Source organism: Terrapene carolina, unplaced genomic scaffold (genome assembly GCF_002925995.2).
Source record: "Terrapene carolina triunguis isolate 2854851 unplaced genomic scaffold, T_m_triunguis-2.0 Scaffold95, whole genome shotgun sequence".
NCBI lineage: Eukaryota > Metazoa > Chordata > Testudines > Emydidae > Terrapene > Terrapene triunguis.
The window spans coordinates 8433425-8460869 of record NW_020664446.1 but is presented as its reverse complement, the minus strand read 5'-3'; the positions used below and the strand labels follow the sequence as shown (position 1 = coordinate 8460869).

Genomic DNA, 27445 nt, shown 5'->3' with positions numbered 1-27445 from the left:
CGGCCCCCACTGGCCGGGACGGCAAACCGCGGCCAGTGGGGGCCACGATCGGCCGAACCTGCCGCGTCAGCAGGTAAATAAAACTGGCCCGGCCCGCCTGGGTGCTCACCCTGGCGAGCCACGTGCCAAACGTTGCCGACCCCTGTGCTAGAGACAGCAGAGTAAGATTGTATATAGGGTTTAACAGCTAAAAATAGAAGGCTTTCACTATATTTGATATTCAGGTACTTAATATTTAGGATTGTTATCCTTATCTGAAACCAGGGCACTTCCAAATTGGATTAGACAGTTTTAAATGCTTAATAAAAAATAAAAATAAAGAGAAGGTTGTTGTATTCCTGAGGTTACTGCCTTGGCCCAGTATTTATTCTATTAACTTGATTAAGATAATTGCAGCTAAGTCAGTAAATTGCCACAACTACATCACTTAATTTAGCAGTTAAAACAAGAGCAATTATATTTTATTTGAGCCTTTAAAGAAGAAAATTAAGTAACCTTTTTAAAGTGAATCACTAAGAGCATGCTGTAAAGGATCAGCTTTTTATTTTTAAGGATCAAAGCAAATGTTTTAAATAATTTAATTACATAAAAACTACTTCTATGAGCACCAGGAAGAAAAGGCCAATATTAAAATAATTAGAAGAAAAATTAGTTGGAAGAATAAGGTCAGTCTTACATTTGAAAGGCTAACAATGTCACCACACACAATTTTTTTTTTTTTTTTTTTACACTAATTTAACTTTGACCCTGTATTGTTGAATATTATCATTACCATAGAATTTTCTTCTCTCTATTTGTGTATGGAATTCTTTTCCCTACTGGGTATCCTCTTTTCTAAGATTCCCACTGCTGTGGTCCTAAAAAGACCTCTTCATCCCACAAGAAATTTTCTAGGTGAACAGAAAGTTCAAGATGGGACTTTAAACAGCCTAGTTTTGAGAATACTTCAAAATTAGAGCCAGTAGATGTATAACTATTTTTAGTTGTGAAAAAAGTCAGACAATAGCTTTCTTCCATTGTTCTTTAAACATCCAACACCTATTTTTAACAGGCAAGTTAAAGTTACTGTTCCATTTTTACAAACCAATTTAATCAAGATGTGTAGCGTATATAGCAACACTTTAACCAAGTTAATTAAAAGCTAAATAAAAGCTGAATCTTGTTTGCATCAATAGCATATTAATTTAATTTATGCCCAGAGAACATATTCACATCGACTGTTAGCAGAGGGCAAGATCCTGCAAACATTTAAGAGTATCTGTTAATTTGAATCAATGAGACTACTCCAGTGAGTTAATTTACTCATGTTTTCAGGATCGCACCATAATTTAAGAGGCAAACTACAAATTTAAAAAGAACTAAAAAAGTTAAAAAGCTATAAAAATCTGTGTAACCATCAGCACAGGCACTATCATAAGTGACCCACATGTTGTCTTCATACTGACCCTCCCCTCCTATCCCCATACTGCCTTCTCTTAACTCAGACCCACATCCTACAGTGATTTCCATGTAGGCAGAATCACACACTTGCACAGTGTTCATTGCAGGATTGAGTTATTCCAAGTTTCAGCTTTTTAGGGCAGGCAGTTATGGAGTTTGACACAGACCAAAAAAAAAAAAAGGATCAGCAAAGCCACTGGCTAGACTTTTCAGTGGTGGAAACCACTGAGGCTTCTGTGCAGAGGATGGATCTGAGATCTGAATGTATACATTTTACAATGAAGATACTACACTTGTTTTTATTGAAACATGCACACAAAAGCCTCTTTTGGATTAAGACTAAACATGAGAAATGTTGTACCCAAAAGGAAATTCTGGATGGTATTTAAAGGACATTAGAAAGACATGAACAGAAAGGCACCAGTGATTTTAACTATAACAGCCTTACTGTGCTTCTAAAATTCATACATCCTCTACTCAAATCTAGTTGAAGTCCATCCCAGTTCATAGCTGCTTAGGCCCATAAAATCTTTGTCTCAAAAGTTCTCTTGGGAATTGACTTTTCCCCACCACAGAGGCTGAAGACACACATTGTTCACTTTAGCAAGTCAAGTTTTCCTGCAATGCCAGAAGAACATTTCAACAAAGACAACTGATCCAGCCTCCTTCGTCCACCAGTGGCCAATCCCATGCTTCAGAGGAAGGTGGGAAGGGACGGGAAGGGATTGCACTTAGCCTACTGTGGAATGCAGTGCTTTTACATCAGGGAAAAGCAAACCAAAAAAACCCCTAACACCACTTTACTGATCCCTTCCATACACCCTGAAGTATGATTTATATGTTTCTACCCTTATCTTAAAACATGCACTGGAATATGATAGTGTGTTACTACAGTGGAAGAGATGATTTAATGGCTTATTGACATCTATAACAAACGAGAGATAAAGCAGGACTCTATTGCAACTGAACTCCTAGACAATGCTATTCTAGAATATAGAATTTCTTCTTGTCCAGTGCAAATGGAATGCTGGGAGTAAGTTTATGAAGACTCCAGACATAGCCGTATCCTGTAGGCTGGTTTCAATTATATGCAATCATTGTGACAACAACAGAATCTCAGAGTTATGAACACCAGAGTTACGAACTGACCAGTCAACCACACACCTCATTTGGAACAGGAAGCACACAATCAAGCAGCAGCAGAGACAAAATAAAAAAGCAAATACAGTACAGTACTGTCTTAAATGTAAACTACTAAAAAAAAAAAAGGGAAAGTTTAAAAAAAAGATTTGACAAGGTAAGGAAACTTTCTGTGCTTGTTTCATTTAAATTAAGATGGTTAAAAGGCAGCATTTTTCTTCTGCATAGTAAAGTTTCAAATCTGTATTAAATCAATGTTCAGCTGTAAACTTTTGAAAGAACCACCATAAAGTTTTGTTCAGAGTTATGAACATTTCAGAGTTTCGAACAACCTACATTTTGAAAGCGTTCATAACGGAGGTATTACTGTAGTTTGAATGCCCTCTGTTGAATTTACTGCTCCTTGGGCATCTACATGATAGAGACTTCCCAAGTAAGATGGAAATTAGAGTATAATGAACAAGCATCGAAGACATGATACAATGATGCCACATAAACTGCCAGGAGTAATGCTAGATTTGGCTGCCACTGGACTTCCCCCAATAACTTAGTGCAGGCACTCGCACTGCTTTCGGTTTTAATCTACACTTAAAACAAAGTCAATGAATGTCTAAAAATAAACTACCGGAAAGTCCAACAGTAGCCAATCATTCTATTTGCATTGGGCAAGAAGAAAAACTACTTTTGATAATAAAAAGCTACTTCATAGTAGTGACCGTAATACACTACTGCTTGATAGAAAAATGTGAAATGTAAGCCCAAAATTTCAGGAACAAAGCAAGAAGATCATAAATAAGTACCGGTTAAGTATGGCAATTTGAAAAAACAAGTCCAGATTACATTAGGGGTAAGGAGGTACGTGACATTAAAAGTTTGGGGACCGTTGCCCTATGGCACCAACAACTTCCCTCTTTCAAAACCTTTTCTCTAGAAACACCTTCTCCCTGAAAGTACCTTAGGGTCGGTTAAGGTAGGTAATCTTCTTAAGTCCAGGGTACTTGTTTACCAATTAACCATTGAGTAGCCACCTGGGCTGTCAGTTACCCCCAGGTGGGCCTTGAGAAGACAGATTGGGCCCTGATTCTCCTTAAAAGGGCCAGTCACCCCTTTAACAGTACTATTACACAGCTATCAAAATTTAATTTGAAAAGCAAATAACTTTCAGGCAGAAGAGTTATTTATAAATATTTAAAATAAAATATTTTAAACCGTACACTAAGTGTGCCTAGAGAAAATTTGTTATCTACTGTTACCCTCCCCTCTACCACCACCCACACCCTAGTAGAAAGATAAACATATGGCCATAAGAAAAACAGCAGCTCAGGCAGCATCACTACCTACATTATGTCTATACTATAGCCACTGTCAAGAAGAGCAGTAGGGTGAGGGAAGACCGTGGAAAGCAACAGAGAATAAAAGAAGAGAAAAATACTAAACAAATCACACATAAGATCAAATAAATGTGAATCCACTTACAGAGTGGCAAAGAAGCCAGATAATCGTAAGTGCGTGGCATATATTAGAGTTGTGAAGTTCATTTCTTGGTTACTTACGTTGAAAGTGGTTTGTATTTATGTACAACATGGAGAATATTAGTCAGTTTTGGGTTTCCCACCAACCATGTTGTATTACAAATAAGTAGCATTCAGATCCTTGGGGACCCTGCTATTTACCGCTCTCTATTGCCCAAACTAACCATTCATTCCTACCCTGTGTTTCCTATCTTTTCATTAGTTACTGATCCATGAGAGGACCTTCCCTCTTAATCTTAGGACTCCTTATTTTGCTTAAGAGCCTTTGGTGAAGGACCTTGTCAAAGGCTCTCTGAAAGCCCACATATACTCCCTCAAAGAATTTTAATAAATTGGGGAGGTATGATTTCCCTTTACAAAAACCATGTTGACTCTTCCAACATATTTTGTTCATCTATCTGTCTGATAATTCTATTTTTACTATAGTTTCTACCAATTTGCCTGAAACTCAAGTTAGGCTTGCTATCCTGTAATTACCAGGATTGCTTCTGGAGCCTTTTTTAAAAATTGGCATTATGTTAGCTATCCTCTAGTCATCTGGTACAGAGACTGATTTAAATTATAGGTTACATAACAGTTGTGCAATTTCATATTAGCGTTCCTTCAGAACTCATGGGTGAACACCAGCTGATCCTTGTGACTTATTACTTTTCATCAATTTGTTCCAGAACCTACACTATTGGCACCTCAGTTTGGAATAGTTGTTCAGCTGCGACACGTAAAAAGCATGGCTCAGGTGTGGGGATCTCCCCCATATCCTCTGCAGTAAAAACCGATCAAAAAAAATTATTATTTAGTTTCCCGCAATGGCCTTGTCTTCCTTGAGCACTCCTTTAGTGCCTCAATCATCCACTGGACCCACTGACTGTTTGGCAGGCTTTCTGCTGCTAATGCTGGCCTCTTGTTTCACACAACTTTTTATCAATATATTTTACTGATTTGATACAAAGTATGTGTGTTTCTCATATTTATTGGAGAGTATTGTACTGTTTGATTGGGTGACCTTCCATTGCAAATAGAACTTCCACCCTAAAACTTGGCTCTATCAACATTCCCAGGGCTACATTCAGTCTAGTAACCAAAGCAAAAAATTGCTGTCTTAGTAGAGTGTCCAGACTTCTTTAAAAATGCAATTTTAGGTGAAAACAATGGCAGTGACTTCCATCTAAAAAGGTTATAGCTTGTTACCATCCAGTTATATACAAATACGAGTATTTTATCAAAGAAAACAGATCTCAAAAAGGAAAATAGTCTTCTTTGTGTAAAATGATAAATACTCTTCTAGTTGTCTTCCTCTTGCTTATGAAACACTAGTCAAACACCTTCAAAAACTGAAATCCTCTAGCATGCAAGATGAATAAAATATTGTCAATTGTAGTTTAAAGGTATTTTATGGTTATAGATCTACAGTATCTTTGTACAAAGCAACACTCTACTAAGAATTGTTGACCTTTTAAGCAATTGGGTTTTAGAAAGGTATTTCAGCTTATCTCACTTTATAAAAATAAATCAACTGTGGCTCACTGTGTTAAAGTTAATTAGCTAGTTAACATGTAATAAATTTGCTTTTTAACTTGTATTTTATTATGCTCTCTTCCTCTCAGTATTATGCTTTCAAGAATGCAAGTAATTCTTACACCTAACCATAAAGAAAATGACTATTAAATCAACTTTTTTAATTTAATGTAAAAAAGGCAACATGTAAAAAAAAGTGTATTAAGTCACTGTATTAAGTTTATAATTTGGCATTTCCTTGTTTTCTTTTAGGCCACATCTATATCAATCTAGTCAAGTTCTTGGCATATTTCAGCTACTGTGGGTCAACAGTGTCTGAATTTTCAAAATCTGCCCTTTTGATTCAACTAGTGCCAAATGCTTACCAACAGAAAACAAGTTCATGCTTACTGTAGGTAATACACGTGACAGAACATAAAACAATTTTCAGAAGCTCTGGCCTTTAGAAGTCAATAGCAGATTGTCCAAAGCTGTAAAATGTGCTGACAGACAGAGCTGTTATTTTTAAAGACACAGCAATAGTCTATTTAACTAAAGCATTGTTTGTTTGACTGAACCAGTATTATTTTGGACATATTCCTTAAGTAACTACACTGAAGACTGTACAGTCTAACTAAATAATTGATTGCCTTGGTAAATTTTCTTCCTGAAATAGCCCATTCTTTGCTTTCTTAGCTTACTATATCTGTCTTTACCAGTGTATGTAATTTATTTTTCCTTTTGTAGATTTGTTTTTATTCTTTATTGAGCAATACATATGTCCTCTTTCCTCTCTGTTGCATACATTCATTTGTGAGAAGCACAGGCTAACTATTGCTGTAGCGAAACTTTGTTGCATCTTGGTAGCTCTGAGTGTCTTTGTCCACTATAGTGAAGGCAGGGGACTGGACTCGATGACCTTTCAAGGTCCCTTCCAGTTCTATGAGATAGGTATATCTCCATATATTTTATTTAATCTTCACTTCCTCACGTGCCCGAAAGCTACATGCTGCTCAAGAGGGGCATCCATTGGTGCCTCCACAGAGCTGGGAAACACACTTGTAAGAAAGCGGAGTTCTGTGGAAAAAAAGATGTTTGGCCCAGTATGTAGTCTATGGCCCTGTGCACATGAACTGCTATCACTGCTGGCTGCAACAGAAGGACAGAATACAGAACCACCTGCTGTCTTACCCTCATCTATGAGATTACATTTCCAGTAGTGAGGAGTACACATATACTTGTGATGCAGCTTTCTCAGTCCCCCTCCCTCACCCTACACCCGATCCACTCTTCTACAGAAAACTCACCAGCCTCCAGGTTGGGCAGGACCATTGTACTTAGACCAAATGTCTCAATAAGTTAAAGCTATTTTGCTATAACAGTAAGTTGACCTCAAAGAGTTGACAGATTTCTGTACATTAAAAGAGGTGTTCTTCATGTTGTGCCCCTTATTCCTGCATGTATGTACACTCAAACCTGCCATCTCCCCTATGATAAATGGGGCAAGAGCAAAGGAAGAGAGAGACAGTCACATGTGCACATGCGCGTGCACACACACACACACACACACACCCCCAACAAGATAGTTACATGCCTTATTGAGCAACTATGTGATAGTCATTGTGCTACTAGCCCAATTGGTTTTTTATGACCGTAATTCGTTTATCATGTTTAATTTAGTTGGCACACTCTTTGGGGTAGAGACAAATAGTGTATATCTGCTTGCTTTGCTAGGCACTTAAGTTTTGGTGTGTTCAAAAGACTATAAATATTGAGTACACGTGAAGTGCTCTGCCTATCAGGTGTCCTAGCTGCCTACTTTCTGAAAAGTATCAGAGGGGTAGCCATGTTAGTCTGGATCTGTAAAAAGCAACAAAGAGTCCTGTGGCACCTTATAGGCTAACAGATGTATTGGAGCATAAGCTTTCGTGGGTGATTATTTTGCTCCCACTGGCATTGTTGCCTATTACTCTCTGCTGCATGCAGAGTGGATTTAAAAAGCCATTGGTTTTCAAAAAAATTCTTTTAACTTTAAAGTTAGACTTGTTTATAACTTATTTGAAGTTAAAACTTTCTGTCTCAAGGACTATGCTTATATAGATTCAAACTGAAAAAGTTTTTTCAATGTGAGATCTGTCTCATGCGCTGCATATGCAACTATCATGAAACTTGTACTTTTTAATATTTTATTAAACAGCATATAAAAGACTGGCTAGAGAAGATAGACTATAACAGTACTGCTAATAGTTGCCAAATCTCCATTTGATGGCACTAGGAGAGCTTCACAGTCCTTTGCACTCCAGTGGAGGTTTAATAGGTTTTCTAGAACATGAATATCTAGATCTTCCACCTGCCTTTTGTCCATTGTCTAGAACAGGAAGTCTAGCTTTCCTATTTGCAACTCCCAATCACGGTCTCAGATATTTGAATGAACTAGATCAGAAGACGAAACTAATTCTCCATGCTTACTGAGGACAAAACTCAATCACCACTTCAAAGAACTACTTCTAGGTAGCTGGCTTGTGATTTCCGTGAGATCAGTGGTCCAACACAACATTTAAATTCCAGCCCCAAAACTTGCATTTCTGGGAATGGTTCAGTTACTGCTCTGAAATGGGTTTTGTCCAGTATGATTGAGGAATGAGTTATGCCCATTTCAAAAGAGCAGCTGCTACCTTAGTCGCAGAACGTTTTGCAAGAGCCAACATGTTAACCCTGGTGTCCTGAACTAATTCCAATTTGTGTAATTATATTGTCTGCCTCGGGTAATAGTTAACATTTTTATGGCTCTAAATTATAGCAGATCCTTGATGTTTAAATAATGAATAATAGTCTTATCCATACTCTGTTAAGAGGTACATCCAAATGCTGGAGACAGGAAACAACTGAACTACATGGAATAGTGACATGACCAGTCCACAACTTTGATTGCTCCCACCTTTGACTGCTAGCATTTAGCAGACATTTTTTTCCTGTTTTCCCACAGCAACTACTCAAATTGAAATTTAAAATGGCCTGATGGCAGTTAGGAAACTTAGGTGCTATTCGTGGCTCTGCCACAGAATCTGGGCAAGTGACTTCACCTCTTTATTAAAAAATGTTTTGAGATCCTCTTGCAGAACGCACACATTTGGTAACCGCACCTTTTCTATAAAAAGGGAAGGAATTTGCTCATCATCATTACTGTATTTGGTTGCTCTACATAAATGCTTAGGATTTGAACCCATCCTAAAAGTCAACCTGCAGTTCACTGTTCATGCAATATTGTTTAACACTGACAAATGTTATAACAAAATAACTAAATATTGAACAGGCTCTGCGCTTAAAACGTAAAGGCTCTCTAAAGAAACACCCTAAGGTTATAAAACTATCTAAATTATATATTTAATTTCATTCCACAGCAATGAGGGCAAATGGTGAAAGCCTGGATGAGAAAATAGAGGCCAGCAAATATTTTTTCCCCTTAAGATTTTTCATTTTCCAAGGTATGAGTCAGCAAGTAATAGATTTTATGAGTAGACCCACATTTGTTAATAGGGCAATCCAATTACTGACAGTATTATAAACCCCAGGACTTTAATATTAAATTAAGAGAGACTATCAACTTGAAAAAAAAATCACATCTGTCTAAAAATTTTGTGCCTATTAGTTACAAGTATCATAAAAGGTTAGTATAATCAGAAGGAGTTAAGAAATTTTTCCTTCTATTTTTCAAGTTCTGCTTTGCACACTTGACACAGGCAGTGTCACCTGTGAAGTCTGTTTCTCCCTTTGTGAAAAGATCCTTATGAACATCAGGAGGTGCAGAATACCTCTACAAATAAAAGAAAATAATATTTAAAAGGAAACAATCAAACCTTAAAAAAAAAAAAAAAAAAAAAATCATGAGGTCAGTATCCTTTAAACAAAAGACAAATTTGACAACTTTTAAAAACCTTGAGGGATACGGTCAACTTAAAATTGGCCCTACCTTTAACTTAGGTAAGAACAAGCTACTATTAAATGCAAGAATGATGGAAATGTTTCCACAACTTAAAAAAAATCCAATGTAAACAATTCTTAAAACATTCTGCTGCAGTATTTGCAACCAAAAAATTGCACGAAGAACCTGATAGTTAAATCAAATTATAAATGATGTAAAACCAGCTTCATTAATTTTCATTGTCCAAGCTGGAGGGGAAGATGGAAAGGAGAAAGATCATTCTTACCATCTCTTTTTACACTGGATTTCCAGTCTCCAAAACTGTTTATATTTTCTTATTATACATACTTTAAAATGAGCAATAAAGATAATAACCCTGATCCTGCCAAGATGTGGATTCAATGGGACTACTCACTTCCTTAAAAGGTAAGTACATGCATAAATCTTTGCAGGAGCTTAAGTTTCTTTATAGCAAGGTTTGACTCATTAATGATCTGGAGGATGGCGTGGACTGCACTCTCAGAAGGTTGCAGATGACACTAAACTGGGAGGAGTGGTAGATACACTGGAGGGTAGGGATAGGATACAGAGGGACTTAAACAAATTAGAGGATTAGGCCAAAAGAAACCTGATGAGGTTCAACAAGGACAAGTGCAGAGTCCTGCACTTAGGATGGAAGAATCTCATTCACTGTTACAGACTAGGGACTGAGTGGCTAGGCAGCAGTTCTGCAGAAAAGGACCTAGGGGTTACAGTGGACGAGAAGCTGGATATGAGTCAACAGTGTGCCCTTGTTGCCAAGGCTAATGGCATATTGGGCTGTATAAGTAGGGGCATTGCCAGCAGATTGAGGGACGTGATCATTCCCCTCTATTCGACATTGGTGTCCCTTCCAACCCTGATATTCTATGATTCTATGCTCTATTAACCTACTATTTGAGTGGAATTACACCTACTTATGAAAAAGGCAAAATTCAACACCAGTGATAATAGTCAAAAACTTTAAATCCTAACTTCTCACAATTGCATCATCCAGAACTGTAAAAAACTTTGACAATGACCATCCCCACTGCAAACCACAACTTCTGGTATCCAGGCTCTTCACTAGAATTAGGCAATCTGTTAGGAAAGGAATCTGAAAATGTATATTTATAATTTCATGTCAGTTTAACTCCTGTGCAGTTTGAAGTGTCTAATGGAGTTCTAATGCAAGCTATTAAGCTGCTCATCTACATGCGATAGCTCAATATCTCTCCGCATCATCTTCCAAACACAAATATATTCTGAAGTGTCATTGCAGAAAATGTCAGCAGGCTATAACCGGACACAAAATTTCAAGACAAACACGTAAACGAAGATATCAAGCACGCAAAGTAACAGTCAGATGAGGGTCTGATTCTGCCATCTACTCAGGCAGAATTTTCAAGAAATGCAGGATCACTAACAAGTTATACAGTTTTATGATAGTAATGAACACACTTCAATTCTACAGTATTTCATAGTAAGAAGGGACTGATTTTTTTACTGCCACTTTCTGGTGCTATTACCTGTCCTCATACTAACCAGGATGAAGGGAGATCCTGTAGAGACAGATTTGAATGAATGGTACAGTTACAAAAATTCTGATGGATTTCTCCACTGAGGATGGTGTTCTTACCCTGGAGAAAGTTTACTGTAGCTCATTTTCTATAGAAAGACGTCACTCTCTTTTCAAACATTTTCCAGAATAAACAAAATATATTTCAGATCCTATTCCTGGTTCAAGTCCTTTAGAAATACAGAAAACTTCAAAACAAAAAGACAACCATTAAAAGATACAACTGCTAAAGAACTGTAATAAAGCCAGTACACATGCTCTCACTTACTACTATAGATATGGCAGCTTTACCACTCCTTATCTTCTGCCCACATTGGTGCTAATACATATAGGTTCTTCAGTCCCTGAAACTTCTTTTGCCCAGCCAGTCCTGGTATTTGGCAGGAGAACCAAAACTTTTCTCACACTTTCCCCCTAAATTCCCAGTGCTCCAAGGGAATGGACTCTCCAAGCCCTGACAAACTCAGACAGCAGAATTGGCTTTTCAAACTCTGCAAGAGAGTGCCATCTCTCTTTCAGCCTCCTGAAAGCTGCCATGCGTCTCCTTGTGGATTTTCCTCTAGTAATCTCAACCTTCATAGATTCACCGGTGTCACATTTGTCCCAAAGTAACTAATCTGATAAACCTGTCACCATGCTGCATTTTCAAGCTATGGGGAAATCAATTAAGCCACCTCTGCATGGGGAGGGGGGGTTCTTTTATCCACCAAAAAGTGCTTTTACCGCCACCAAAACAGCCTGTCAGCATCCTGTACCAAGAACAACTAAACAACTGCCATATTACATCTCAAAGCCTCATGTAAGTGGCCAGGCCTTTCCATTACTGGAAGCCCTTCCTATCTGAAAATCTACCAAACTACATGCAGCTATGACTGTTTCCTTATTATGAAGGGGTTTCACACAAAGGACTCAATCTTTATTACAGTTAAGCAACTGATCTCTTTACATTCTTAAATTCACAAACTATGATCCCATTCCTATAATCTTATCTATGCAGACAGATCCTTGTGCCTGTGTGTATCTGATTTCAGGAAGGGGACATAGGGTAGCAATTTTAGAGGTATAGTCTAAAGATTGGTAGAATGAATATTTTTTTAAATAAACTGGTAAAATAAACCTTTCCGGGCTCCAATGATGATACAAAAACCTTTAACAGCCCTTTCAGCGAAGGGCTTTAGCACTGCTGAAATTCCAGCATTAAAATGGGCAACTTTAAAAAAAAAAAAAAATCTGGGTTATTGACATTGTGAATCTCATTTTCAAGTTTCTCTTTGCCCATTCTGTTCCTGAGAGCAAATAAGTTTCTGGAACAAAAATTAATAGGATTAATTTTGTTTAGTTTCTTTTACTGAGGGGAAAGGAAAGGGAGTTAGAGATGGGAATCGAAGTGTTGCATTTTGTGCTACGTCACCCTTGACAGTTTTTCATTTAAAATATAGGCATCATACACATTGCCCCATATTAATCAATAAGCAGATCAGTTTAAAAAGTAGATAGATATACAAATATTGCACCTGATAGTTCTGTACTTTGAACTCATGTATTTTCTGTAATTATAAACCTGGTCAGGTATATTTCATGTTATAACCATTAGCATCAATGGGAGCTGCGTGTATATTATAGGGAGAATAAACTCCTAACAAATGACCTCTATATAACCTTAATAGGCAAATAAAACATATTTTACTTTCTTCTTCAAACGAGTTTTGACAGCTAACCACTGGCATGGTATAGTTAAGTGGGGGCTGTAACTAAAATCTTTACAACATGTTCCAGTGATATCTGAAGCCAAAATATATCAAAGGTCACCTTGTATAAGAGAGCCTTATTGTTTGCGTGTATACTTAAACAAAACCTTTGTTGGCACAGGTAGAAATGGGAGTCAGTGAAATTCAATTTAACCCTGGGAATGGCAACAACATTACAAAGGTGGATTATTGCGTAAGTAGTACTACAGACTTACAGCAACCAGTATTGTCAGTTTGGAAAATGAATGGTGTCATAACATATATATGCAAAGCTGCAGGCTATATTTTCTCTTATGAACTAGATCAGATATTACCTGACTCAATGAATTTAACTTCCCCTAGTGATTAAATTTAATTAGTAGCAGACCAATATTTATAGTAGTACCATAGCTTTAAGCAAAGCACAACAAAAATGTCAATATTAAGTGGGAAGAGAGAAGAACAGAATCAAATATTTCAGTTTTTCCAAGTATGTTGGCTCAGAAGATAACGGATGTAAAAATGGAATCCACGTTCCCACTATGCCACCTGTTTAAGGATACAGGAAGATTCTTAGATCTGAATAGTGCAACACCAAAACCTTAGACTTTTAAAAACTGAATTTACTTTATGCTGTTTATCATTTGCACTTCATTCTGCTTGGATAAGAAAGCCACGCTGTTTAGTTTCAAATATTATTTCTAATCAGTTTTGATTCATGGTTCTCATGCTAGCACTATATTGCTGTGTTCAGGTACACAACATCATAGAACACTATTTAAATACACAACAAAAACCCCACATACTGCAAAACCTCACCAGGAAGCTTTTATTTGGGATCTAAACAGCATGCCTTTTATTTCAAAAGGTATCCCTTCATCATGTTATCTGGAGTCCAGCAACATAAATGCATTGAAGATAATATAAATGAAGTTACGATTTTCAAAAACAAAATAAAAAACTGATATACTTGCTGATTCCTCCCTGCTCCCCTCCCTCAAATGTTTAGTTTATTATTTGATGTTTGATTATGTTGATAAGAAAAAACTCATAAAACATGTTTTGCTGGCTATAGGAGTATTTTGGCCTGTCTCTTACCAATTGTCTCTTACCACTGCCGATTACTGCAGAAGAAAATATACGACATCTGGATATAGTTTTTCATAATCAGTTGCTCGAGTTAACTATCCTTTTTTATTATAAAAATAATGAAAATTTTACTAGAATGATGTACTTTGCACATTTGGTCTTCAGTCTTACAAACTGAATTTTCTTTGTTCCAAATATGTGCTTAGTTGGAGAGATCTGCAAAGCATTTTAACTGTGCTCTCTCAGTCTTTTAAAGATATTTAACATAGAATATGAATACCTTCTTTGAATGCCAAGCCAGCCATGCATCAAGACTAACAACAAATTTTAAATATTCAATCCATACCATCAGCAGGCCAGTAAGAATTCTAACTTGTATTCACCATAATATCCATCAAATGCAAAAGTTATACTCTTTCATACCCTAAAAATCATTTTAAATTTTTGATGGGGGCAGAGATTACATAATGGAGAATAGAAGACAACATGAATTTCTGCATGATAATTTTTTTAGAATCACCTTTGGAGAGTGTATCTTCTGCAGTTAGATGGGCAAATATTGTAGACAGTGAACTTTCTCAATTGCATCCTGCAGGATTTAGGAAAATAACAGATTTTAAATCACTAGAAGAACATTGTCTGTGTGTGTGTATATATACTCAAGTCAAGAGATGCATTTGAGGATTCTTGCTATATGAAATCCCAAAGAATCACATCTGCTTCTAGAACTGTGCAGCATGGTTTTGATTGACTGTAAGCTCTTTGGGGACAATAACTATCTTTTAGTATGTGTTTGTATAGCACCTAACACAATGGAGCCTTCAATCTTGACTGGACCCTCTGGGCACCACTACAATACCCATTAAACCTGAAATTTCAGTCTACTTTATTAACACATGTGCATCCAACAGAATCCCAAGTGTGATGGGGTATATAGATCCCACTGGACACAAAAGGTGCCAGAGAGGCCCTGGTGGTAGAGCTCGGTCCTGTCAATCTTGTATGATAGGGAGGAGGCCTTTAAATGGGAGGAAGCAGTAGTCAGGGGAAAGAGAGCAAAACTGTCTTAAGCAGCAGACCGCAGGAGAGACTCCTGAAGCTGTGGAGGGAACTCCTACCCACGAGATTTTCAGCCAGACCCTGAGGACAGTACAACAGACTACCAGGATAAGATGGACACTGACCCTGACTCAGAGACCCAGCCAGAGCAACTTCCACAACCCGCCACATCTCCCCCCATGTTGTAGCTGAATCGTAGGCAGCAGTGTAGACTCACTGTCCCCCCTCTTTGCTGGAGCCACAGGGAGGGAGTATCCCTGAATACATTCGTGTTTGTGACTTTCATTTCAATCACCTATCTGGAGAAGCTTAAGAAGGCCCACCAAGGGCAGAGCCACCCCTGCCTCCGCCCCCTTTTGGTAAATTGGGTTTATGCTGGGATCACCCACTGTAGATAACTGGACATGGTCAGGTCCTCCCTGTGGGAAGAACCATCGAAGACCTCGTTATACCAAAACATCATCTGTTCAACAGAATTTTTTTCCTGTTATGGCAGTACCAACACATCACCTTATTTCAACTTGCGTTCAGTTTTGCATTTAAAGCAGAAGTTCAAGATCTTTGTATGAGAGAAAACAAAAATAAACAAAAAAAAACCAGAATATCTACCCCCAATTTCCACCACTATCTCTGAGTAAAGCTTGCATTTTCTGAAGTTTTTTTTTTTTAAATTGGTTAATTAGTTTGCATTCTAGTCAATTAAAAACTGGCCTCCTAGAAGTTCACATACTGAGTCTCAAAATTTTTGAACCCCACTAATTTTAAAAAATCGCAAACTGTAAAGCATTAAAAAAAATGTACATTGTGAGAATTTGGTGGATTCTCTGGGGTAATGTAATAAATTAACAAAATAATTAGGTTTTTACATCACAACTTGGTTTGTGTCACGCTTAGCTGAGGGAGATTATGATTTACGACAACCTAGATCTTCTATGAAGCAGCTGCCGTTGGCTCATCATTGTCCAGGAGCTCAGTGAAACTGTTCAGCGAGTTCAGTAGTGCTCCTGAACCATTTGAATAGTTTCAGTCCATGAGACCAGGTTCTTCAACACAGCAGCTGTTTTACTGAAGACCAGGATCTACGGGAAACCATTCAACTGAATTAGAAGATGTGCTACTGAATGGGTTAAACAACTTCACCGAGATCCTCTGCTGGCTCCTGACCCACTGAACAATTTCAAAGTGACCATGGTCCCCTCTGAGGTAACTGTTGGTTTGTCAGAGACCAGGAGCTCCAAGAGAGCAGTCACCACTAGAACATACCTGAACGCTGTCCGAGTAAGAATGCCAGCTTTCCATCCCCTCCCCAAATATGTGTAAGTGTGATTTTCCAGAAGAATGCAAAACAGGGGAGAAGGCTAAGAGAAATCTGGCTGTTTATGGTGATAGGCAGTTTGGGATACGGGATGCTGAAAGGCTGGCATCCCTACTATAACAGAGTTACAGCTGCAGTTTATTGTTGATGTTGCATGATGGTTATTCTAGTGTTAAAGTGAGAGTCTGGCTGAAGGAGTAAGTTATGTCATGTTAGATGCCTTAAAATTTTTTTTATTTCTTTGCTTTGGTGGTTGTGTGTTAGGCATGTTATGCCTAGAGCAGTGGTTCCCAAACTGGGGTTCGCAGAACATTACAGGGGGTTCGCCAGAAAAATTTCACTAAAGGCGGACAGAGGACCCCGGGCATTGGAGACAGCAGGTGGGACCTGGTTGCAGGGCAGACACCCCGAGCCCCAGGGAGAGCGGGGCCAGGCAGTTGGGGCTGGCAGCCCGAGTCCCGGTGGTCAGCAGGGGAGCCGGCAGCCCAAACCACAGCGCTCCCCACCCAGGGCTGGCAGCCCGAGCCCCAGGGAGAGTGGGGCGGGGCAGTTGGGGCTGGCAGTCCGAGTCCTGGTGGTCAGCGGGGGAGCCGGCAGCCCGAACCCCAGCCCGAGCCCCAGGAAGAGCGGGGCCGGGCAGCTGGGGCATCCATCACACTGAGGAAATTTAAACTTAAATCCCTGAAAATATTCATTTTTAGGAGGGGGTTCACGAGATTTCACAATTTAGTGAAAGGGATTCACAGGCTGTTAAAGTTTGGGAACCACTGGCCTAGAGCAACCTTACACTTGGGGGTGAGGGATAGCTCAGTGGTTTGAACATTGGCCTGCTAAACCTAGGGTTGTGAGTTCAATCCTTGAGGGGGCCACTTAGGGATCTGGGGCAAAAATCAGTACTTGGTCCTGCTAGTGAAGGCAGGGGGCTGGACTCAATGACCTTTCAGGGTCCCTTCCAGTTCTAGGAGATAGGATATCTCCATATATTTTTAAAAAAAAATTATACATCATATTTTGTGCATTAATATACATATGTATACACACTGCCAAGAAACTTTGGGAGACTGAATTATGTCAAATATTAAGAGTAACAATGAATATACATGAAGTAACATTTATATGCCTTTATAATCTGGCAAAATCATCCCCAGACCAACAAAAGGCAAATCTACATCCTAGGGATTATATCACTACCAAATGTCACGTTTATGAACTTCCACTGATATGGTAGGGCTGTTAAATTCAAAAGTATTGTTCTGCAAAGAAAATATGCATTTTCTGGACTACCTTATATTGAAAAAGGGCTTGACTGTTTTTGATTAAACTTAAAAGAAACCCCTTCCTGCTAAAGAGCAAGCATACCAAATTTGAACCAAAAGAGTACAACTTTGAGGGTTATAAGGTAGTGATCATACCATTTATAAGGAAAAATACATATGCAACCACATTTAGATTGTAAACTCTTTGGGGGCAGGGACAGTCATTTACCATAAATCTGTACAGCATTTAGCACAATGGGTCCCAGACCTGGTTGGCCGCTGACCTATATCACAAAGAGTATGCAATAAATAATAATATGCATCACTATGCACACGGTCTATATTGCCTTTACATTTGACTGATTAGAGTTAAAATGTACTTTTCCATGAAATAGAAAGACAAAACTAAAGCAAACTTTAGAAGTGATTCAATAGAATCCTCTTATTTGAGCCAGCACAACAGACAGTTTAAAACTGCTTTCCACAATTAAAACTGGACACCCTCTATGCTCAGGGCAGGATATTGAGAATCAAAGTGAAACAAAATGGGAGGAAATTTTTGATCCTCTGCATTTCATCTTGATTTCTTCTTCATTTGAATCATTTTGACAATCCTGCACTCACCCAAGTAAGCCACAAGAATCCCATTCATTTCAACGGTAGCAGGCTACAAGTCCTTACCTTCACTAGGAAGGCGGTGTGGCTAACGTGGTAAAATCCTAGTGGAGACAAGGCAAGTTATAGCTTTCACATGAGTTAGAAGGTTGAGGTAAAACCCAGACTCCCCCACTAGTCTTTACCTTAACTTGCTGACACATATTAAGGCCATAACCCAACTTGTTTTCACTAGGATTTTACCCTGTGTTAGCTACCACATGATAAGTATGTTCTTACTTCCCCATGTTAGCTTTGTTCCTAGTGAAGAAAAGGCCTTTAGGAGACCAAGGTGGAGAACGAGACCTCTGTAATGTGTTTAACCATCATCACTTAATACCAGCTGATTATGTCTCCAATAAGCAGCATTTATGTTAATACCATCCCAATTAAGCAGCAGTCATTACCATTCGTTAATATTAGTTTAAATAAATTCCAAGGACAATGTCTTGATAAAACAGCTATTCTGATTAAGTGGAAGATACTGAATTGTGAAGGTGTGAGGAGGAGGGGGAAATCCAACCCTGATACCCAAACAGGTTGAAGCTTTCAGGTATAAACTGAGAAGTTAGTACAAGAATAAGAGTTAATGTTTTTAAATGGGGGGGGGGGGAAGCCATTAGCTTCTAAGCATTTTCCTGTTTATTAATCTTTTCACACTTAACTAGTAATCCAAGCCACAAACTGTCCATAAAAAACACATGAGTAAGATATTTAGAGACATATTTTAAAAGAAACAACACTTTAAACTTTCATTAGAGGTTAGATAACATACAATACTGGTGCATTTGAAATTTTTTGGGGGAGGAAAAATGGAAGCATTTCCTCTACATTCCATTTATCTGAAAGTTACTGTATGAAGCAGATACACAACCAAGACCATATGCCACAGTGGTTAATCTAAGCACATTAATGGTTCAAGTAATAAATTTTCATTCCCTAGGAGTCATGGTATAGCTTTTATTCATTGCTGTATCATTTGGCACAAAGTAAACACATTATTTTGTTTATAAGGCAACTGGCATTACAAAACATAATGCAAGGAAAACCCATGGTGCAGCAGAAAAGCTCTGTGATAGACTCAAGTCTGGCCACTTGGTCAGTTTGTAGGAGTGGGACCCTAATTTCCTTTGTAACTTCAAATGGATAGATTTCTCAATTTTCTGCTGTATGCTGTTATGTAGTGGTGTTGGAAAATGTTAAATAACTGCAGTATTTTCCTCCAGAAGTGGTTATATTTCATTGGTATCTGAAAAGATTCCTGTATATCTGTCATTTGTAGTGTATCTTGGGATATAAGGCACTATCTTAACCTATCATTTCCTGCTACACAAAACTGAACAGTTTTGTGATGGGGTGTACCAACCTCACACTAGGCCTGAAGAGGTTAATGGGAGCCTGTGGCCACAATCAGCGTCGCTCAGTTACCCTCAGGATTCTTTACACTGGTGGAAGGACATACAGGGAGCAGAAGACTCCTGCTGAGTAGGGGCTGTCTTGTGAGAGGAGTGGAGAAAACAGCCCTCCAGCAGAACCAGCTGGATAGCAGAAAATGCTAAGCAGCTCTGGAAGAGGCGTACAGAGAGCATACAAGGAGCCCACAAACAGGCTAAGGCAAAAATCCAAGAAAAAACAAGGTAGAAAGTGGTCCAGGGAGGCAGATGGGGTTGGTGTAGTCAGGCCTTCACTGTCTTCTTGTCCAGGGAACCTTGGATAGGCAGTCGAGAGGGAAGCCCTGGGTTCCCCTACCAAGAAAGGTTTAGCGAAAACCACCCTCACCCCAGTACCATGGGGGTAAGGACTAGTGAGCCCGGACTCAGACTGAAGGGCCAATGTGAAGCTGACAGACTACTATTTGTCGGACTATTGGTACGCTAGGAGGGATGGAACTCTGACATCCAGAGAGAAGGCCAACTTGCAAGAAGCGGCAGACCACTGGAAGGGCTGTCAGCAGGGTGTGCTAAAGGAGGAGAACATGCTACACCTTGCCTAGCCAACAGAGGGTGCACCAGCAGGTGAGTCACACGTACATTTAAAGGCTGGATTCAATGGAAATGAGTCACGGCTGGGTAGGTTAAGATAAAAATTTTCATTTTGTTTAAAAAAAGCTTTTAGGGGGGAAAAATCCACTAATGAAATTTAAAAATATATATATATCAGTGACTACATCTGGATTTAAAAAAGTTTCCCCTGCATCATTTGCAATTCAAGGCTAGAATCATTGTGCTAGTTCATGACTATTGAATAGTATTGGGCTGCTCAGCCTATCACTGACTCAGAAAAGACAAGAATCACTGCATTCATCTTCTCTTCAAACATCCAAAAGAGGTGCCTCAGGTAAGACAAGTTCATTCAAATGTATCCATTTGAACAACAGAAACAGAACCATAGCTAAGATTAGTCTTTTTGTGCTCATTTACAGAACACCAAAGTGTTCACAAAGGGGCTCCCTGATTCATGTCCATAGCTGACAAGGTAATATCCCAGGCTTGTCATCCTAGGAGATTTCAACATTCACACCAATACTGCAGATGCAAAAACCCAACAACTCACTGACTCAACTGCCTCCCTATAACTTTCATGGGTTACCTCTGCTCCAGCCAACACAGCCAGTATAGTCTGGACCTGGTTTTTGGATTAAATGTCAACAGCGCACACTGTCTTGGACTCACCTCATTAATAACAGTAGTCAGAGCTCTCTGAGCAAACAGGCAACAAGACCAATGACTCGGATTAGACCATGAAGGCTCTTAGCCACTCATCAAATTCCAAAGCATACTAAAGGACAGGAAGAACTCTACCTGTAGGACAAAGAATCAAGGATCTAGTGAATCATTTATCACTTACACTAGCCTCAACCATCAATACACTGGCCCCCCAAAACAGCCCCTCCCTCACCATTTCCCACATAGATCTCCTTGATTTTCTGACACCCTGCACCAGGTGAAGAGAGAGGGTCAGAAACTCAAGGACTGAAATCAAAGGCTGAATCAGGTTGAAATATACATTTCCTGAAGCCTATGCTGAGGCTGTATTACAGCAGCCAACATAACCTTCCTATCGCTCCACTGAAGCTGCCAAATCCCACCTAAGGAGCTATCCTAGGATGATAAACCGGTTCACCAAACCTGAGTGCCTACAGCCCACAACAGAATCTATCGTGCTACTTCACTGAACAGATCACACACACAGGAAGGCTTTTCAAACAGCATGGCTCCACTCCGCCTACCAGCCAGTAACCAACTTGTCTGCATTCTCATATTCCTTGTGAAATACTGGACTCACTAAAGGAGTCTCAACCCAAGACCTGTGAATACCCTAAAAGGTGAAAGTCATGAGCAATCAATGGCACTTGTGGCTGAAATAGCCAATGTCTCATTTAGGGAAACAATCTTCCCTTCCTCCTTCAAACATGCAATAGCATGACAGACACCGAAGAAACCCACACGGACACATCAGTTCTAGCTAGCTACTGCCCGGGATCAAACTAATTTCTGAGCAAGCTCAGAGGACCAAGCCAAAGGCCAACTACAAGCTCAGTTAGTTGAAGTCAATATCCTAGAACTGGCACAAATCTGGATTCAGGCTAGGACATGGGAGAGAAACAGCTTTAGTGGCACTGAAGAATGATCTCCTGTTGTTAACGGATGATGGGCAGCCATCAATTTTCATCCTCCTGGACCTTTCTACAGCACTCAACACTGCTGACCATAAGAAACTTCTGTCCTACTTAAGAGAGGTGGCAGAGGTCTAGCAGAATACACTAAAATAATTTAAATCCAAGAATCATGATGGGTCACTATGCCTCTGCCACTAGACCCTTCACTTGTCAAGTCCCACATGGATCAATTCTCTCTCCAGTCCTATTCAACATTTATATCCAGCCACTAGGAGAACAGGTAAAATGCCATAAACTACAGTACTGGCACTAAGTGGATTACACACAGCTCTACCTTTCTTTCACCCCCACACAACCGTAGCACTACCACCAAGATAGTTCAGTGCTTGGACAAGATCAGATTACAGATGAAGAAAGAGCTGGTAGAAGCTAGAGCTGAGTATGACAACATGAGCTAGTAGGCAGAGGAAAGCATTTTGCACCATAATCGTAAACTATTCAGTCTCCTTTGGTTGAAGATACACACCCATAGCTGGCCAATTCAGTTCCTACTTTAGGAGTGCTCTAGAGTAGCTTTCCACAGAATCTCTGGTCAAGTTCAAGTCTCTGTACTTATATTCAAAGGTACTCAATGGGCTGGTGGTCCCAACATATTTAAAAGATTGCCTAGAGCTCTGCAATGAAGACCATGGCTGACATATCCACTCCTCAGGCACAGTGAAACTTCTGGCCTGGAGGAGACAGAGCTTTCTTGGGGTCCAAGCTGAGACTGTGGAACAAACCCCTACAGGAACCAAGGACCATCATAAACCTCATGACCTTGCACTCCAAATGTCAGGCATACTTTGACCTTTCCTTCTCTGTTTAAAAATAAATGAGAGGCCAAACCCTACCAAAACACTGCTCTACACACACAGTTCTCCCCCTGGGGAGGGGGATGAGAGAAAATGAACCAAACATTACAGATGTTAGTCACTTAATGCACTACTGGAAGGCATTCAGATACTATGGTGATGAGTATAAGAACCTATATATAATAGAATTTTTAAGATCTCTGTATCCATGCCAATGAAAAAGTTGCTGCTAAGTTTAAGTAATAAGAACTACTACTCACCAAAGTTACCCATCACTATAGTTATTTTCAAGATAATATTTTATAGTTTAAAGCCTCTCAACATATTGATATAGCATTTTTTCCAAACACAGATGATATTTTATCTAAATCCTAAACTTTTTTTTAGATCAGCATTGCAGTAAAGAGAGAAAGACATTTCCATCGGCAGCTCCTGTCTGGGAAAACTCCCTCACTGAGATAAAGTTCCACATTAGCCCTGTAACACTCATATCTATGAAAGTAACAACTTCATTTCAACCTCTAGCATATTACTGACATAATGACCGACATGAATACCACTTCTTTTTCTGAATATGGATGGAGAATGATTCATTCACACCTGTGAAAGTGATGGCTATGGCCCATGGGCAACTACTAGGTTCTTATACTTACAAGGTGCCTCAATGGAAGCAATAGAGCGAGCAAAGGTTTTACAATTACAGAGGGTGCAAGGGAACCTAGATCAGCCAATTCACAGTGATACGCTCTTTTCCCCTAAATACTGTTGGCATCAAGTAATCCTTTCAGTCCACTTATTTACATAGCCCAACAGCCCCAGCAGGGTGCACATATACATGTAAACACAACATGCTTGCATAAGATCTATCCAGACATAACACTCAATTGGGAAGAAACAGGAGGGAAACAGACTTTAGATTATTTTATAAAGGAAGGCAAAGGAAGCTTGTTAGGTATGTTTCAGACATTTAGATACCTCCTTTTTATTTAGGATTTCCTCATTCAAATTGCAACAGCCCCAGAAACAATTCCACCCACCCCAAGATGAATACCCACAAACAAACCACCCTTGTTCACATTAATTTTGAACCAAAAGTGGGGTTGTGAGCCAATGTTTTGAACTCAATTTTGATGAGCCATGAAGTCCCACTTCTCTCCTCTCCCCCCCTCCAAAAAACATCCTTCTCACCCAAGCACCCACCCCAACAAAAAACAAAACACCCCCAGGACACACAGCCCAGCTGGATTGTAGGGTAACCAGCTCCCAAGACTGAATGATGGAAAAGACACAGGAAGAGTTTGACTCACACCCTCGTTAAGGGGATCTCCACATGCGATGCCCGATAAATCACACCCCACCCGTACACACTATGAACCCCTCAGCCCAGCCCTGCTGACTTCCCAGGCAACCACCCCACAGAGCTAATGGGGGGGAAGCCTCTCCCACGTGGTGGGATATACCAATGTGAAGTGCCTCTCTAGGCGCCCCCCTTGAAACGCTCCCCCCAGCCCCACAGGCTTCCCAGGCAACCCCCCCACAGCGCCACAGAGCATGGGCACAGCGCCTCCCACGTGGGGCGTGTAACAATGTGAACGCCCCCCCGCAGATGGGGGAGGGATAAGCACGGGGCGGTGATAGTGATGCAGCAGCCGCCCGCACCCCCCCGCCGCTCCCTCCCAACGGCGCCCCACACAGCCCCCAGCTGCGGGAGCATCCCCCAGGGAAATAACAGTCTATGCGCGGGGGGGGGGGGTCACATGGCGCCCCGGCCGGCCAGCCCAGCGGGGGGGAGCGGGTGTTGACTCGCCCCCCAGGACCGGGGGCAGGAGAGAGACGTTTGTTTACCTCAGGAGCGAGCGCGCCTTTGTGCGTCCCCCGCCGCTGCTCGGCTACAGCGCACCTCGGGGGCGGGGCGGCTCAGCTCCGGATGTGGCAGGAAGGGACACCTGGGCTCCTCCTCCCGCAGCCCGCGCTGGCGGCTCCCTATCTGGCAGCGGCCCCACCCCCATTGGCTCGCTCGCGCCCGCCCCTCCCCGCAGCGGGCGCCGCCAACGTTCGGCCGAGTTTGAATCTCTCCCGGCTCAGCGCCCCGGGCCGGGCTGAGGAGCCGAGCTGGGGGGGGAGGGGCGCAGGGGCTGTCTGTTATTCTCGGCCGGCGGCGGGGGAGCAGGGAGGCGGGGCTCTGCAATGACGGAGCCTGCGGGGCGGGGCTGCTCCGCCCCTCGCTCCCGCCTCTTCCCCCCCCCTCGCTGGCCCCTACCCAGCCCGTTAATTGTGACCTCTCACAGCCTCCCCCCCACATACACACACCGCAGATCGCTGGGGCCTTCGCCCCTCCACACCCGGCTGGCGAGCGGCTTCCTGGGGGCCGCACGTCCTCCCCTGAGCCAGCTGCATTACCCCTGCCCCTCATTAATCCTACTCCTCCAGCCCCGAGTGCCCCTCGCGCCCCCCAGCCCCTGCATTGCCCCTCCAGCCCCGTGCATTGCCCCTCCAGCCCCGTGCATTGCCCCAACCCCTCCACCACAGTTAATTCTTACCTCTCCATTGCCCCACCACCTCCAGCCCCTGCATTGCCCTTACCACCAGTTAATTCCTGCTCCTCCATCGCCCCACCGTCCCCCACCAGGCTCTCCAGCCCCTGCATTGCCCTTACCACCAGTTAATTCCTGCTCCTCTATTGCCCCACCACCCCCCAGGCCCTTCACCCCTTGCCTTGCTCCTCCAGACCATCCCCCAGCACCAGCACTGCCCTAATCCCTCCACCCCCTACATTGCTCCTCCAGACCCCCCCTCAGCCCCTGCATTGCCCCTATCATCCAGTTAATTCCTACTCCTTCATTGCCCCACCCTTCCAGGCCCTCCACCCCCTGCATTGCTCCTCCAGCCCCCGCATTGCCCCAACCCCTCCAAGTCCAACCCCTGCATTGCTCCTCCAGTCCCCCCCCAGCACCTGCATTGCCCCAATCCCTCCACCACCTACACTGCTCTTCCTGCCCCCCAGCTCCTGCATTGCCTGAACCCCTCCACCCCTGCATGCCCCCCCAGCCCCTGCATTGCCCCTCCAGGCCCTCTCCACCCCTGCAGTGCCCCTATGCCCCAATTAATTCTTGCCTCTCCATTGCCCTACCACCAGTTAATTCCTACCCTTCTATTGCCCCTCCATCCCCTGCATTACCCACACCCCTCACTTAATTCCTATGCATCCATTACCCCTATGTCAATTCCTACCCCTCCATTCCCCCTGGCCCTGCAACTACCCCCACCCAGTTAATTCCTACTCCTCATTGCACACCGCCTTCAATTACCCCAACCCATTTTATTCCTACCGCTTACTCCATGCCCCCTAAAAACTCCACGGTTACCCCATTTCCCCCACACACAACTCAGTTCCTCAATCCAGCTTTCACCCTGCCGTCAATTCGCTTAATTTCTCTCCCATTTCTCCGATTCACACTCTATCCCCATATATTGAATCAATCCCTCCACCCCATCTAATGTCATTTCCCCCAGACAAACTTCATTTCCCCTCTCCAAATTCAACCCATTTGACCCCGGCACCGTCCAGCCCCTGCCCACAATTCGAATGATTTCCCCAGGCACCTTTCTGCCTTCCCCCAAATTCAATCCATTTCTCGCAATTTTATTCCTCCTCACACAGCATGCACACACTGCACTCCATTTCCTCCATATACAACTCTTTCCATCTCCCGCATGCACAGATACCACTCACACAGACACCGGCACACCCACACTTCCTTCCCCCAGCACTCACTACTCGCTCCATCCTTCCGCACAGGATGGTGCAAACTCCCCCAACCCTCTTGTATTTTGGGGGGTGGAGGAAAGCATAAGGCTTGTCCTGGCACACGGATCTTCCCCCAGTTTCTCTTTCTCTCCCCCCGCCCCTCCGATTGCTGACCCAAAGATCTGGGAGTGTAGAGCTCAACTCCCCTTTATTCCCTCCTTCACCCCCAGATTATTTCAGATAATTGAAAAAAAAATCAGCACATCCTTTTGATGCTTCAGGACACGGGGATTTTGCCAGCCACATGATGGCATTATGTCGTTTGACTTGCCATGTTTGGCTCTGCGATCGGAGGAAAAAGCTGGATATTTCTCTCTTTTAAAAAAATCTCCCTCTTGCCAAATTCCTTGTTGCATGAAAGTTTATGCTGATCAACACTGCCAAAAGTGCTTTGAGGGCAGACAAGGGGGAGTTGTCTCTCCAGCAGTTGAGAGACCCAGGGAGAGCGGCAGCATAATCTATTTCAAATGTGTGTGAACAACCTTTCCCATCCCCCCTCCGCCCCACCTTTTGCATATTTGTTTAAGAAATGGATACAAGATTTGCTAGTTTACTTACCAAACGGCCGTCCAGGGCTTCCTGTTTGACCAATGTCTGTGTGTGTGTGTTTTTTCCTTCTGTAGGTGGGGATTCTGCAGTGCTGCACAGACACACTGCAGCAGCTCCAAAGCTGGAGGGTAGTAAAGTGTGTTACTTACTAGAGAGGCTCTATATTACCACTAGGCGCTGGCAGGAGCAAAGAAGCATTTTTCTTAAAGAGACATGATTCTCCTCCGCTCCTCCCGCCCCTGTCGCCTCTTCCCAAAATACGGGAAACAGTAGGAGGTTGGACTGGGAAAATGGCATAAACAGAGGAGGTCAAGGTTAATATTAAGTGAGTAATTGAGTAAAAGCTTGACCATGACTCAGTGAAAAGCTGGAATTGCCCACTTTCAAAAG

General features: G+C 41.7%; 1 protein-coding gene across 8 annotated transcripts in view; it reads right to left on the bottom strand.

The window, feature by feature from the left end:
- ADD3 (adducin 3) overlaps positions 1-27205 on the bottom strand; it is a 154600-nt gene extending 127395 nt beyond the window's left edge. For 4 of the 8 annotated variants that reach the window (XM_024204653.2, XM_024204662.2, XM_024204654.2 and 1 more), the window contains exon 1: positions 27065-27205. The gene's annotated coding sequence lies outside the window, so the exon portion shown is untranslated. Of the gene's footprint in view, positions 1-20897; positions 20919-24543; positions 24787-27064 lie in introns of those variants that run through there. The other 4 variants (XM_024204655.3, XM_024204657.3, XM_024204661.3 and 1 more) reach the window with 2 other exon arrangements.
- Positions 27206-27445: the final 240 nt, after the last annotated feature.